Source organism: Trichechus manatus, unplaced genomic scaffold (assembly GCF_000243295.1).
Source record: "Trichechus manatus latirostris isolate Lorelei unplaced genomic scaffold, TriManLat1.0 scaffold00090, whole genome shotgun sequence".
In the NCBI taxonomy this organism is placed as follows: Eukaryota; Metazoa; Chordata; class Mammalia; order Sirenia; family Trichechidae; genus Trichechus; species Trichechus manatus.
Window position 1 is genome coordinate 7,340,344 of NW_004444026.1, and position 11,336 is coordinate 7,351,679.

Sequence of the window (11,336 nt, forward strand, 5' to 3'; positions counted from 1 at the left end):
TATCTTACATAAATGTTTCCAGACTCTGTACCACTATTTTGTAACTTAGGCTATTTGCTGACCAATATTTCAGGGAGATACTTTTGTATCTCACTCCTTTGAACAGATACATACCATTCCACCATATGGTGGTCATAATTATTTAACCTGTTCCCTATCTATGGAAATTTGAGATATCCACAGTCTTTCCTTATTATGTAGAATGCTGAATTAAATAACCAGTTGCAAAAAACATTGCGCACATGTAGGATACATTCTTGATGTGGAATGGATATATCAAAGAGTATGTGCATTTAATTTTGGTGGAGAACGTAGGAATTACATTCCCACCGGTAACGATTAAAAATCCTCCTTATTCAAAACTAGCCCAAAACATCATATTGTCATTTTTTTTATTTTTTATTTTTGTCAATCGGTTGAGTAGAATATTTAAACCTATTATAACTTTAATTTGGTTTTCTCTTCTCATGTGTGAGGTTTGGCCTGTTTTCAAGTTTAGGGATCATTTATGTTTTCTTTTTTTCTAAACACTTCATATCCTTTCCTCAGGTTTGAATTGGACTATTAGACTTTTTTCTTGTTGATTTTTAGGCACACATTGTATATGTGGAATGTTACATTGCTTTTCTTTTCTTTTTTTTAACTTATTTATTGTAATTTTTTCCATGGAGGAAACTGTTATATTTTTATAATCAGAATTTTCATGGTATTCTCTTAAGACTTCTGAGTTTTGTGTCAAACTTTAAAACACCTTTCCCACACCGAGATTATTAACAACAACAATAGAAAATTGGCATGCATTCTTCTGGTATCATGTTGTTTAATTGTTTGGCTCATAGGAATTTATTTTGGAGTAGGGGGTAATGTAAAAATCGGACTTCATTCTTTTCTGGATAACTACCTAGTTACTCCAACACTATCTATTGAAGAGTTCATTTTACACCATTTATTTAAAATGCACTGATAGCAAAATAAAAGAGGCTGCATAGCACAGTGGTTAAGATCTCTGGAGCCTGATTGTACGGGTTGAAATGTCAGATTAGAATGTATAGTAAATTCTCTATGTGCCAGCTATCCTTGTCATTAAATAACCAGTTGCAAAAAACACTGTGCACTTGTAGGATACATTCCTGATGTGGAATACACTATTTTCTACTATGTATTTGGTGCTGGTGCTGGGCTTTGTACTCTAGCACATTGATCTTTCTAGTCATATGTCAGCACATGGGTAGATTATCCAACAGGCAAGGTAAGCACAGTGTCTACCTTGCTTACAAGATCATCTGTGGTGAGCAATTTCATATTTTTTCACCATACAGAGATTCTGCTTCTAGGTATGGCAGGCATCTGTCTCTCTCCCAACCCAACAGCACCTTCCTACAGAATCAAATTCTCTTTTCAAATTTACAATCGCTAACAGGGACTAATGACCAGTAAGCAAGGTAAGCACGGACTTACTTGTACTTACTTACTAATCTGTAGTGAACAAGTTCACATGTTTTTTCATATCTTTGTTGTGGTGAAACCCATGTGAACTTGTTCACTGCAGATTAGTAAGTAAGTACAATTAAGCTCATGCTTACCTTGCTTATTATGTAATTCGTCCCTGGTCAGCAACACACTCTTTTAATTGTTGTGTCTTTGCATATTTTTTATATTTGTATATCCTTAGGTCAGTGTTATAATCAATGTCTTTCCTTCATTATACACTTTAACTGGCTATTTGTATATATGAAGGCTTTTAATAATATTATATCAATCTCCTAACTAAATTCTCTTATTTTTGTAATTTTTAAGTTAAATAACTTTGCTTTTGCGGGTATACATTCATATAGTCTACAAGTACTAAGAATTTTACCTCCTTCCCAATATTTATACCAATTATTTCTTTCTCTTATATAATTACATTGGCAAGAACCTCCCAGTAATGAAAATTTTTATCATGTTTTTTGCAAATATTTTTAAGTGTTACATCATTGTACATAGTCTTGGCTTTGGATTATAGATAGATATGTTCTATCAAGTCAAGGAATTATCTATTTCTACTTTATTAATACTTTTTAAATAGGCCCTGGTGGCACAACAGTTAACTTAAATGTTGGCAGTGAACCCACCCAGCAGCTCCACAGGAGAAAGACTTGGCAATCTGCTCCTGTAAAGATTACAGCCTAGAAAACCCTATAGGGTATATCTACACTGTCACATGGGGTTGATATGAATAGAAAATCAACTTTATGGCACCTAACAACAGCAATATTCTTTTTATCAGGAATGAAATTTGAATTATCCCAAATGCCTTTTTCAGTGTGTGGTAGTATTTTTATTTTGATCAAAATATATACTGTAAATTATATTCATTATTCCATTCAACAACTAGGTATCAGCATGGGTGGATTATCCAATAGGCAAGGTAAGCATGGTTCTTACCTTGATTACCAGATCATCTGTAGTGAACAATTACATATTTTTTCACCACATCAAAGATCCTGCTTCCAGATATGGCTGGCAGCTATCTCTCTCCCAACTCCATAGCACCTTCCTACAGAATTAAAGCCTCTTTTCAAATTTACAACCCCTAACAGGGACTAGGAACCCTGGTGGCACAGGGCTACTTCATGCTAGTTCCTACTACACTCTAGGTACTCTTCTAAGCTCTAGGAATTTGAATGTAAGCATATCAAGTTGGCCCCTGCCCTAAGAGAGCTTATATTCTAGTCAGGAATACTGTCAATGAGCAAATGGACAAATATAAAGTCAGATACTGATGAGTACTCTTACAGCAAAAGATTGCTTAATATTGCATTATCCTTGCATTCCAGGATAGACTAGGTTTTTATCATTGAAAATGGCTATAGTGCTTTGGATTTTCCCATCCTGTTATTAAAACCCATTGCCGTCGAGTCGATTTGGACTCATAGCCACCCTATAGGACAGAATAGAACTGCCCCATAGAGCTTCCAAGGAGTGCCTGGTGGATTTGAACTGCTGACCTTTTGGTTAGCAGCCATAGCTCTTAACCACTACTCCACCAGGATTTCCATCCTGTTATTAAGGGACAGAAAATGTAATTTCACCAAACATCTTCAAAGATAGTGTGTCCTGTCAAGGTCAGACAGTTCAACAACTGGTTACACAGATTTTTCATGGCATTAACTTGGACATGCTGAAAAACTTAGAAGTAGAGAGTGGCTGACTGTTTCAAAAAGCACAGTTTAGTTGAAAAAAGGAGAGTATGGAGTCATTTGCTGGGAAATAGCTAAAAATGACAAAATGAGAATGGACTGCAAGGACAAACAAATCTGTCTTGGAAGAAGTACAGCCAGAATGCTCCTTAGAAGCAAGGATGGCAAGACTTCATCTCACATACTTTGGACATGGTATCTATCAGGAGGGACCAGTCCCTGGAGAAGGACATCATGCTTGGTAAAGTAGACAGTCAGCAAAAAGAGGAATAATGGGTTCAACAATAGGAATGGTTGTGACGATGGCACAGGACGGGGTAGTGTTTCATTCTGCTGTACTTGGGGTTGCTATGAGTTGGAACTGACTCAATGGCACCTAACATCAGTAACAAGGCTGGCTGCAGCAAATCACAACCACTGAGCTACTTCATTAATATTATCAATGTCCTTCCTCCTCTTCTCTTTTTGGCAAACGCTTAGTCATCCACCAGACAGAAAGTTGCCTCTGCTGAGAAGCCTCTCCTGATTTCCCCTGTGTTAGTCTCTCCTACTTCTTGGCTCCCAATGAAGTCTGTTCATCTCTCTCTTTACATCTAGCACAATAAACTTATGTGTATGTGTGAGTGTATCTGTGGTATTTTATAGCTTCACACCTCCATGCCTTTGTCTAGTCCCCTCCCCTACTGATTCTGAGCTTGGCCTTTGGACTTGCTTTGGCAAATATGTCAATCACAAATATTATGCAAGTAGAAGCTTAAAAAGTACTTGTGCATTGGGATTGCAATATCTTCTGCTCTTTGAAACACTGAGACTACCATGTGTGGAGTCTGGCTAGCCCACTGGAGGATGAGAAGAACATGTGGAGCAGAAACAAGTCACTTCTCTGAGGCCCCCTCCACCAGCCAGCCTGCCAACTGCCTGACATGCAAATAAGTTCATCCTAGACCATCTAACCTCAACCAAGCCTCCAGCTGACAACAGACATCAGCCAGGCCAACGCAGACCAGAAGAAACATCTAGCTTACCAACATAATTGTGAGAAATAACAAATGGTTATCATTTTAACGCACAAACTTTTGAAGCGGTTTTTTACCCAATCAAAGTCAACTGATGTTTATCCCTCTTACTTAACTGTGAACACATTAAAGGTAGACATGATACCTTATTCATTGAATCCTGGGATTTGATGCAGGGATGGGCCTGTAGTAGAGTCTGTCTGATTAATATTTCTAAAACGAAAATCTTGAACCTCAGAAGGAGACATTCTGATGGCACCCTACCCCACCTATGAGCTAACGTGCTTCCACTGACCACATTCTTCCTCTGTGATAGCACTTACTACATTTTTTGACTGCTTTGTTTAAATGTTTTCCCCACCAGACTGTTAACTCTGTGAAGGCAGGGACCTTCCTTTGTGTGTGTTCACTGTTGTGTTGTTGAGCACACAGCACAGTAATGTAGTAGGCCGTGGCAAATGACTGTCGATTAAATGAACTAACATGGTTCGGCATTTACAGCATCCAGAAATGCGGCCTGGTGAGGGGTAGAGAGCGTTAATCACCTCTCTCTACCATATACAGCCTCATTGCCCCTGTGGTCTGCTCATAGTGTTACCAATAGGCATGCTTCCCCAAAGGAAAACGCTGTGGGTGGAACGAAGAAGTGAGCAGTGGCATCCTGAAGGGACATTCTTAGATGTCAGGCACAGCTAGTGGTCTTCCACTGAATCTATGCAGACATGTGTGTGCACAATGCCCAGTCCTCTCTAATGAACACTAATCTGGAAAGTCCTGGTAGAGGAAAGAGAAGTAGCTTAAGAGTCAAGATATTGGAGATCTAGACTGTGCTCTGCTGTGTGACCTATTCCAACTGACCTAACTTCTCTGGGCCTAACTTCCTCATAGCCTACTATACCAACTCAAAGGAACATAGTTGATGATATGAAATTGTTTGGGGCAAATAAAAAGCCAATGAGATCACCTTCAATTCACAAACAGTCTGTGTTCCATACGTTCATGTTTCAGAAGGTTGTTTGGAAATGAGTATTACAATTTTCCCATAGAAACCATATCGAAAATGATGTTTAGGTTCCCTAGCTCCCACTCAAAAGCCTATTAAAATGACAATGTAACTGAAATATATTTGTGACGAAAAAGGGCAGGAAAAATACTGTTGCGTGTATTTTGCAAATAATTAAAACAGAAAAAAAAAATACCATGGAATAAGGAGCAGTGTTTCCGATTCATCTTGAATGTTGGTGCTTGAAGAAAAGTGGATTTAATTAGAAAAGGAGGAGGTGGTAGAAAGAGGTTTTGTGGAGAGCAAAAGGCATCTTCTGGACACAGCTTCAGACGCCTGAGTGCAGAGTCGGTGGCATTGCTTCCTCAAAATGCAGACTCGTGTGTGCCTTTTGTTGTAATTTGGTCCGTATTTGGAATCTCAAGTGAAATCAGGGAGAGAGGAAAGATTATCTGATCAAGAGCTGAAAGAGAAGAACGAAGTCATGAGCAAGAGTTTGCTAAGGATGGGAGCAGCAAAGCAACATTTCTGAGACTCCCTACACCCCATACTAGGTGACTTCTCTATGTTTATTCCCCCACAACAACCTGAAAATAAGTGTTTCCTGTTTTATGAATGAAAACACTGAGGCTGAGGAGATTAAGTGATTTTGTCCTCAGGTTCAGTGATGGAGCCAGGATTCGATCCTAGGGCTGCTTGACTTGAAAGCCCGTTTTCTTTGTGTTTTCCTTTGATGTGAGTGAGGAAGACAGAGATAAAGGAAGAACTACTTCTAAGAAGATAGTGAGGAGGTCGTTTGCGGCCCCCTGCAAGGCTTCAAGGAGTCCCTGGCTAGTGCAAACAGTTAAGGGGCCTCGGCTACTACCTGAAAGGTTTGAGGTTTGAGTCCATCCATAGATGCTTTGGAAGAAAGGCCTGGTGATCTACTTCTGAAAAATCAGCCAGTGAAAATCCTGTGGAGGAGAGTTCTACTCTGACGCATATGGTGTTGCCATGAGTCGGAGTCGACTCGATAGTAACTGGTGGTGGTGGCAACAAGGCATCAGGGGCACCATCTCCCCAGGACATCTGGTTGTCAACCAAACCAAGGGGTAGAGGATGCTGTAGTCTTGGAGTGGGTCAGAAAAAGCACACAAATCATCAGCTGAGCACATGAGGTATTGAAAGTCGGCGCTGTAACTCCAGAAAGTGCCCATACAAATGCAAAACATCAGTAACCAAATGGATTCCGTCCCTCGCCTTAAGAAACTGTAGCCTAAAATCAACGATCCACCATGAGATTAAATCCATAAAGAGCCAAGGAAGAGAACGATCTCAGAACAAAGCACAAAACCCTAAAGGAGAGACATTAATAAATAAATAAAGCAAAATTAATAACAGAAGATGTGCTGAGTGGAAAATGTACCTTGCAAGTAAGACAGTTTCTCCTCAGGTAAACAACTGAGAGGAGAGCACGGGGAGGAAAAGACACTTTGCAAATCATCATTTTCTTTCATGTTGATCAACCCAGGGGTTCTCGCTCATAAAATGAAAAGAAATATAATTAAACTGTAACCAGCTCCCTCAGGCTCTTCGAAAGTGCTCACTCGCCATGGAGGGGGCTGTGGGAAAGGAAGCACAATAGGTTCCTTCCATCACGTCCCTTCACTTTTCTATCTGTTGGTGTGAGGACAGAGTGACATGATCAGCAAGGATAGCAACATCTTCCAGACACAAGAGATCAGATGCCCATTTGCTCAGGACCACCCCCTTGACCCCAAGTGTGGCCTTCAAGGTGACGGCAGCTCCCATTCCCTCCCCAGGCTGCTTCCTTTTCTCTCATCCCTGTACATTGCCCATTTGCTCTGTGTCAGTGGCACCAAAGTGCCATTGGAAATGCCGATGTCCCAGGCATAGTGCCTACACTGAAGGAAACTATGACCCAGTTGCTGAGAAAAGCTGACATGGGGAACAACTGGAGAACAATTTTAAGACAAATTCTGTGCACTTTCCACTGAACTCTGCAACTGGCTTCATCCCCCCCTCTCTCTCTCCTTCCCAAAATTCCTTGTGTTTTCTTTGACAGCCCCACATTTGTGAGGCTGTGTTTTACCCTCTGAGCTTTGTATTTCCCATCTGGAAAATAGAATTAGTGTAAAAAAATGGAGATCACAATTAAATGTAACTCTTAGCTTTGTCAGTTAACTTTGTAAGGAAAGCAGTCATTTGTTTTAAAATGTGATTTTAAATGCAAATATTAGCTGTTGTCATTGATGGGTCAAAGGCAATTTCAAAAGTGGAAGAGAAATTGGACTATTAAGCCATTCCTGTATTTGTGCTTCCTATTAAAGTAAATGTACTCTTTGAGGGGGAAACATTTGGCTTAACAACCAGAAAATGAGTATAGGCTCCATCCATTCAACTTCACTCCTCCTGCTTAAATAGTGTTGCTTTTCACAGGTCTAGAATGTATGGCATACTTTCCTCTCTCTGCTCCTTCTCCTCCTTATTCTTTATTCACCCTTTCTCTCCCTCTCTCTGTGTCTCTGTAAGTGTGGGATCAACTGGGAAGTGCTGGCTAGAAAAAGAGGATAAAACCTGGTCTTAGAAGTGCAAATAGTGATCGATTATTTAAGGCCCACTAATTGCCAGGCACTGAGGAAAGTACTTCAGAAGCATGACTTAATTCAGTCCTCATAACCACCCCATACATTGGACATTATTTCCCTCAGTGTCCTGGAGAAGAAAGCAAACCTCTGAAAAACCAAGCAACCTTCCCTCTATCACACACAGCTGGTAAGTGGCAGACATGAGGTTGAACCAGGCCTGTTTTCCTAAACACACAACACTTTACTCCCCAAGACCTAGCTTTGGTCAGCAAGTCTGAAGTCTCTGAATGGGAATCTCTAGCTATTCCATTATGGTGTCTCTTTTCACCCTTTCTGAGATCCCCTGTTTTCGTCTCAAGCTCAGAGTCTCTCACCAAAATGATATTCAGGAGCATCAGCTACTCCAAACCCATTGCCATCAAGTTGATTCCAACTCATAGTCGCCCTATAGTACAGAGTAGAACTCCTTCATGGGGTTTCCAAGGAGGGGCTAGTGGATTCAAACTGCCGACCTTTGGGTTATCAGGCAAGCTCTTAATCACTGCGCCACCAGAGCTCTGTTTCAAGCATAAAAAGATAGAATTTAGGCTCCTATGGTCCTAGGGAGCCCTGGTAGTGCAGTGGTTAAGAGCTCAGCTACTAACCAAAAGGTCAGCAGTTCAAATCTACCGCTACTCCTTGGAAACTCTATGTGGGCAGTTCTACTCTGTCCTATAGTGTCGCTATAAGTTGGAATTGACTAGACGGCAATGGGTTTATGGTCCTGGGCCTGACTGGCAGAGAGGAGTGGCTTACTTTCCCATTGCCTCTACCCTGCCCTACCCTGTCTGTACATTAGAGGACCATTGGAAGCCCTGTGGGCCACATCTTGGGCATCCCCATCCAACCCGTGTTCCCATCTTTCTCTGGGAAAGCTCCTATACAAAAACAAACTTGCCCCTCCTGGCTGCCTTATTATTAAGCACAAAAAACATTAGAGGTGAGGGGCCCTTGGAGACCCTCTAGTCCAGAGGGTCTTACCCATGGCCAGGCATGCACACCACCTGGGAAGCTTTAAAAATAGACAGGTTCCTGGGCTCTGTCTCTGATGGTTCTTAGAGAATAGGTCTGAGATTAAGAAACTGTTATTTTAAGCCTCTCAAGTGATTCTGCTGATCAGCCAAATTTGGGCATTTCACAGCTAGACCAACTTTCTCCTGGTAAAAGTGTGAATACTGAAGTCCAGGGAGATCAAATTACTTACCTAATAGCACTGAACGTGTTAGTGATAGGGCCAAGGGCTCAAAGCTGTTTGTACTGACATCCAGTTCAGGGTTCATTCACTGACACTGTACTAAGGACCAGAGAGCCAGATCAGCCCTGCCTCCTCCTTGAAGCCTTCCTTGACGACGTCATCCTCACACTTACACCTCACTCCTCTGAGTAGCCGTAGCGCTAACAATCTGCAGCTTCTATCCAGCACTGGACAGGGCTTTCCCAACTGACTTATGCAATATCTTACTTTTCAACGTCACTGTTATACTTAGGGGGACCTGGTGGCAGCAGTGGTTAAGTGTTCAGCTGCTAACTGAAAGGTTGGTGGTTCTAACACACCAGCCGCTCCACGGGAGAAAGATGTGGCAGTCTGCTTCTGTAAAGATTGCAGCCTTGGAAACCCTATGGGGCAGTTCTACTCTGTCCTATAGGGTTGCTATGAGTTGGAATCGACTTGACATCACACAGCAACAACATAGGACTTAGACAAGGAGCCTTGATGGCACAATGGTCAAGCGCTTGACTGCTAACCAAAAGGTTGGAGGTTTGAACCCACCCAGCTGCTCCACAGGAGAAAGACCTGGCAATCTGCTTCCATAAAGATTACAGCCTACAAAACACTACGGGACAATTCTACTTTGTCACATGGAGCCACTATGAGTTGAAATCAATTCAACAGCAACAGTAACAATAGTCCTTAGAAAAGTGCTGAATACAGAGTACAGGTGTTTTAATAAATAACTGATTGATCGACCTGGACATGTCGGGTGGGGAAAAGATGAAAGATCTGTCTTCACTCACAGAGACTTCTAAAAGGAGTATGAGAACCACTGATTCATTATGTTGGGTCTGACCTGGTGTTCACCACGAATTGAGTGTAAGTATTCAAAAGGGGCTACTCTCTATATCCATCCTTTGAAAATGCAGTTCTCAATCAGAAGACACAGTCCCAGTCCTGTCACTAATTTTCTCAGTGATCTTGAGCCCATCATGCAGATTACTCATGCACTCATTTCCTCGTCTCTAGAATGGGGGAAAATAAATGCCAACCTTACCTACCTCATAGGCGCACAGTGAATATCAAATAAGATAATGTACGAGACAACACTTGGAAAAGTATAAAAATGTTATTCAAATTTGAAATGTGACAAATCCTTCATCCTCAAAAAAATATATGTGGATCAGAATGAATCTCTGTCTGGCGGAGGCAGCAGCAATCATAATAGAAACGTGAGATCTGATTGACAGGCTGCCGACATGAGCGGCTTTCAAATTTAGGGAGGGAATTGTGTTGCACAATGAAAAGAAGAGAGGACTAGAAATTTGGAGGTGAGATGCCAGTCCCAGTCCTACCAGGAACGACCTGCGTGATCTTAGACAAGTCCTCTAACACCTTTGAGGATTTTTCTCCTCATGTTTAAGATGAGGATAATAGTCCCCACCTCATCTTCTAAACAAGGTTATTGGAAAGATCAAATGAGTGTGCTACGCAAACAGTTAATATGCCTCCATTTAAAAGCATAATACATTAAATAAACTGGACATAAATTGGGTGGAACAAGGCAGAGGTGTTAGGGGAGAAATTGAAGATCAGGAAGATTCTGGTTGGAGGAACTACAAGTTTAGCCAAACTTGTTCTTGTGTTCTGACCAGAAAGTCAGTTAAAAAACTGCTGCCGTCGAGTCAGTTCCGATTCATAGTGACCCTACACTCTGAGAGTATTAAAAAGGGCTTGAAAGTAGGGAATTACTCAGGTAGACGGAAGCAGACCAACCAAGAGAGAAAATATAAATCCAGAGAAGCGTTTGTAAGTAAAGATTGTGTAAATTTAAGAATTACGATATCAAGTGGTTGACTAGACAAAGCTAAGCATTTTTTCAGGTGTAATACCAGAAGGAAACATGCAGAAAGGTCTGTCTTTGCTCAGAGAACAGGGCAACTGCACAAAAGAACTACAGTTTACATAATAGGTAGAAGACAGAAACATTAGAATAAGATAGAAAAGTCTGATCAGTTCTTTTATTTTTGTCAAACGATTGAGCAATGAGACTCTGTACTTATAATTTAACCATCTATACATACATCTATACATATGAGCTATGAGTATGTATAAGCGGTTAAATTATAAGTAGAGTCACTAGGAGTCAGAATTGACTCGACGACAATGAGTTTATACATAGAGTTCATGCCTTGATTGCTCTACACATTCTTGATACCAGTTTTTTATATCCAGCTACTTGAACAGGAAGCACCCCCTGAAAACATTAAGGGAAAGAAAGCAGTAATCGTGTTA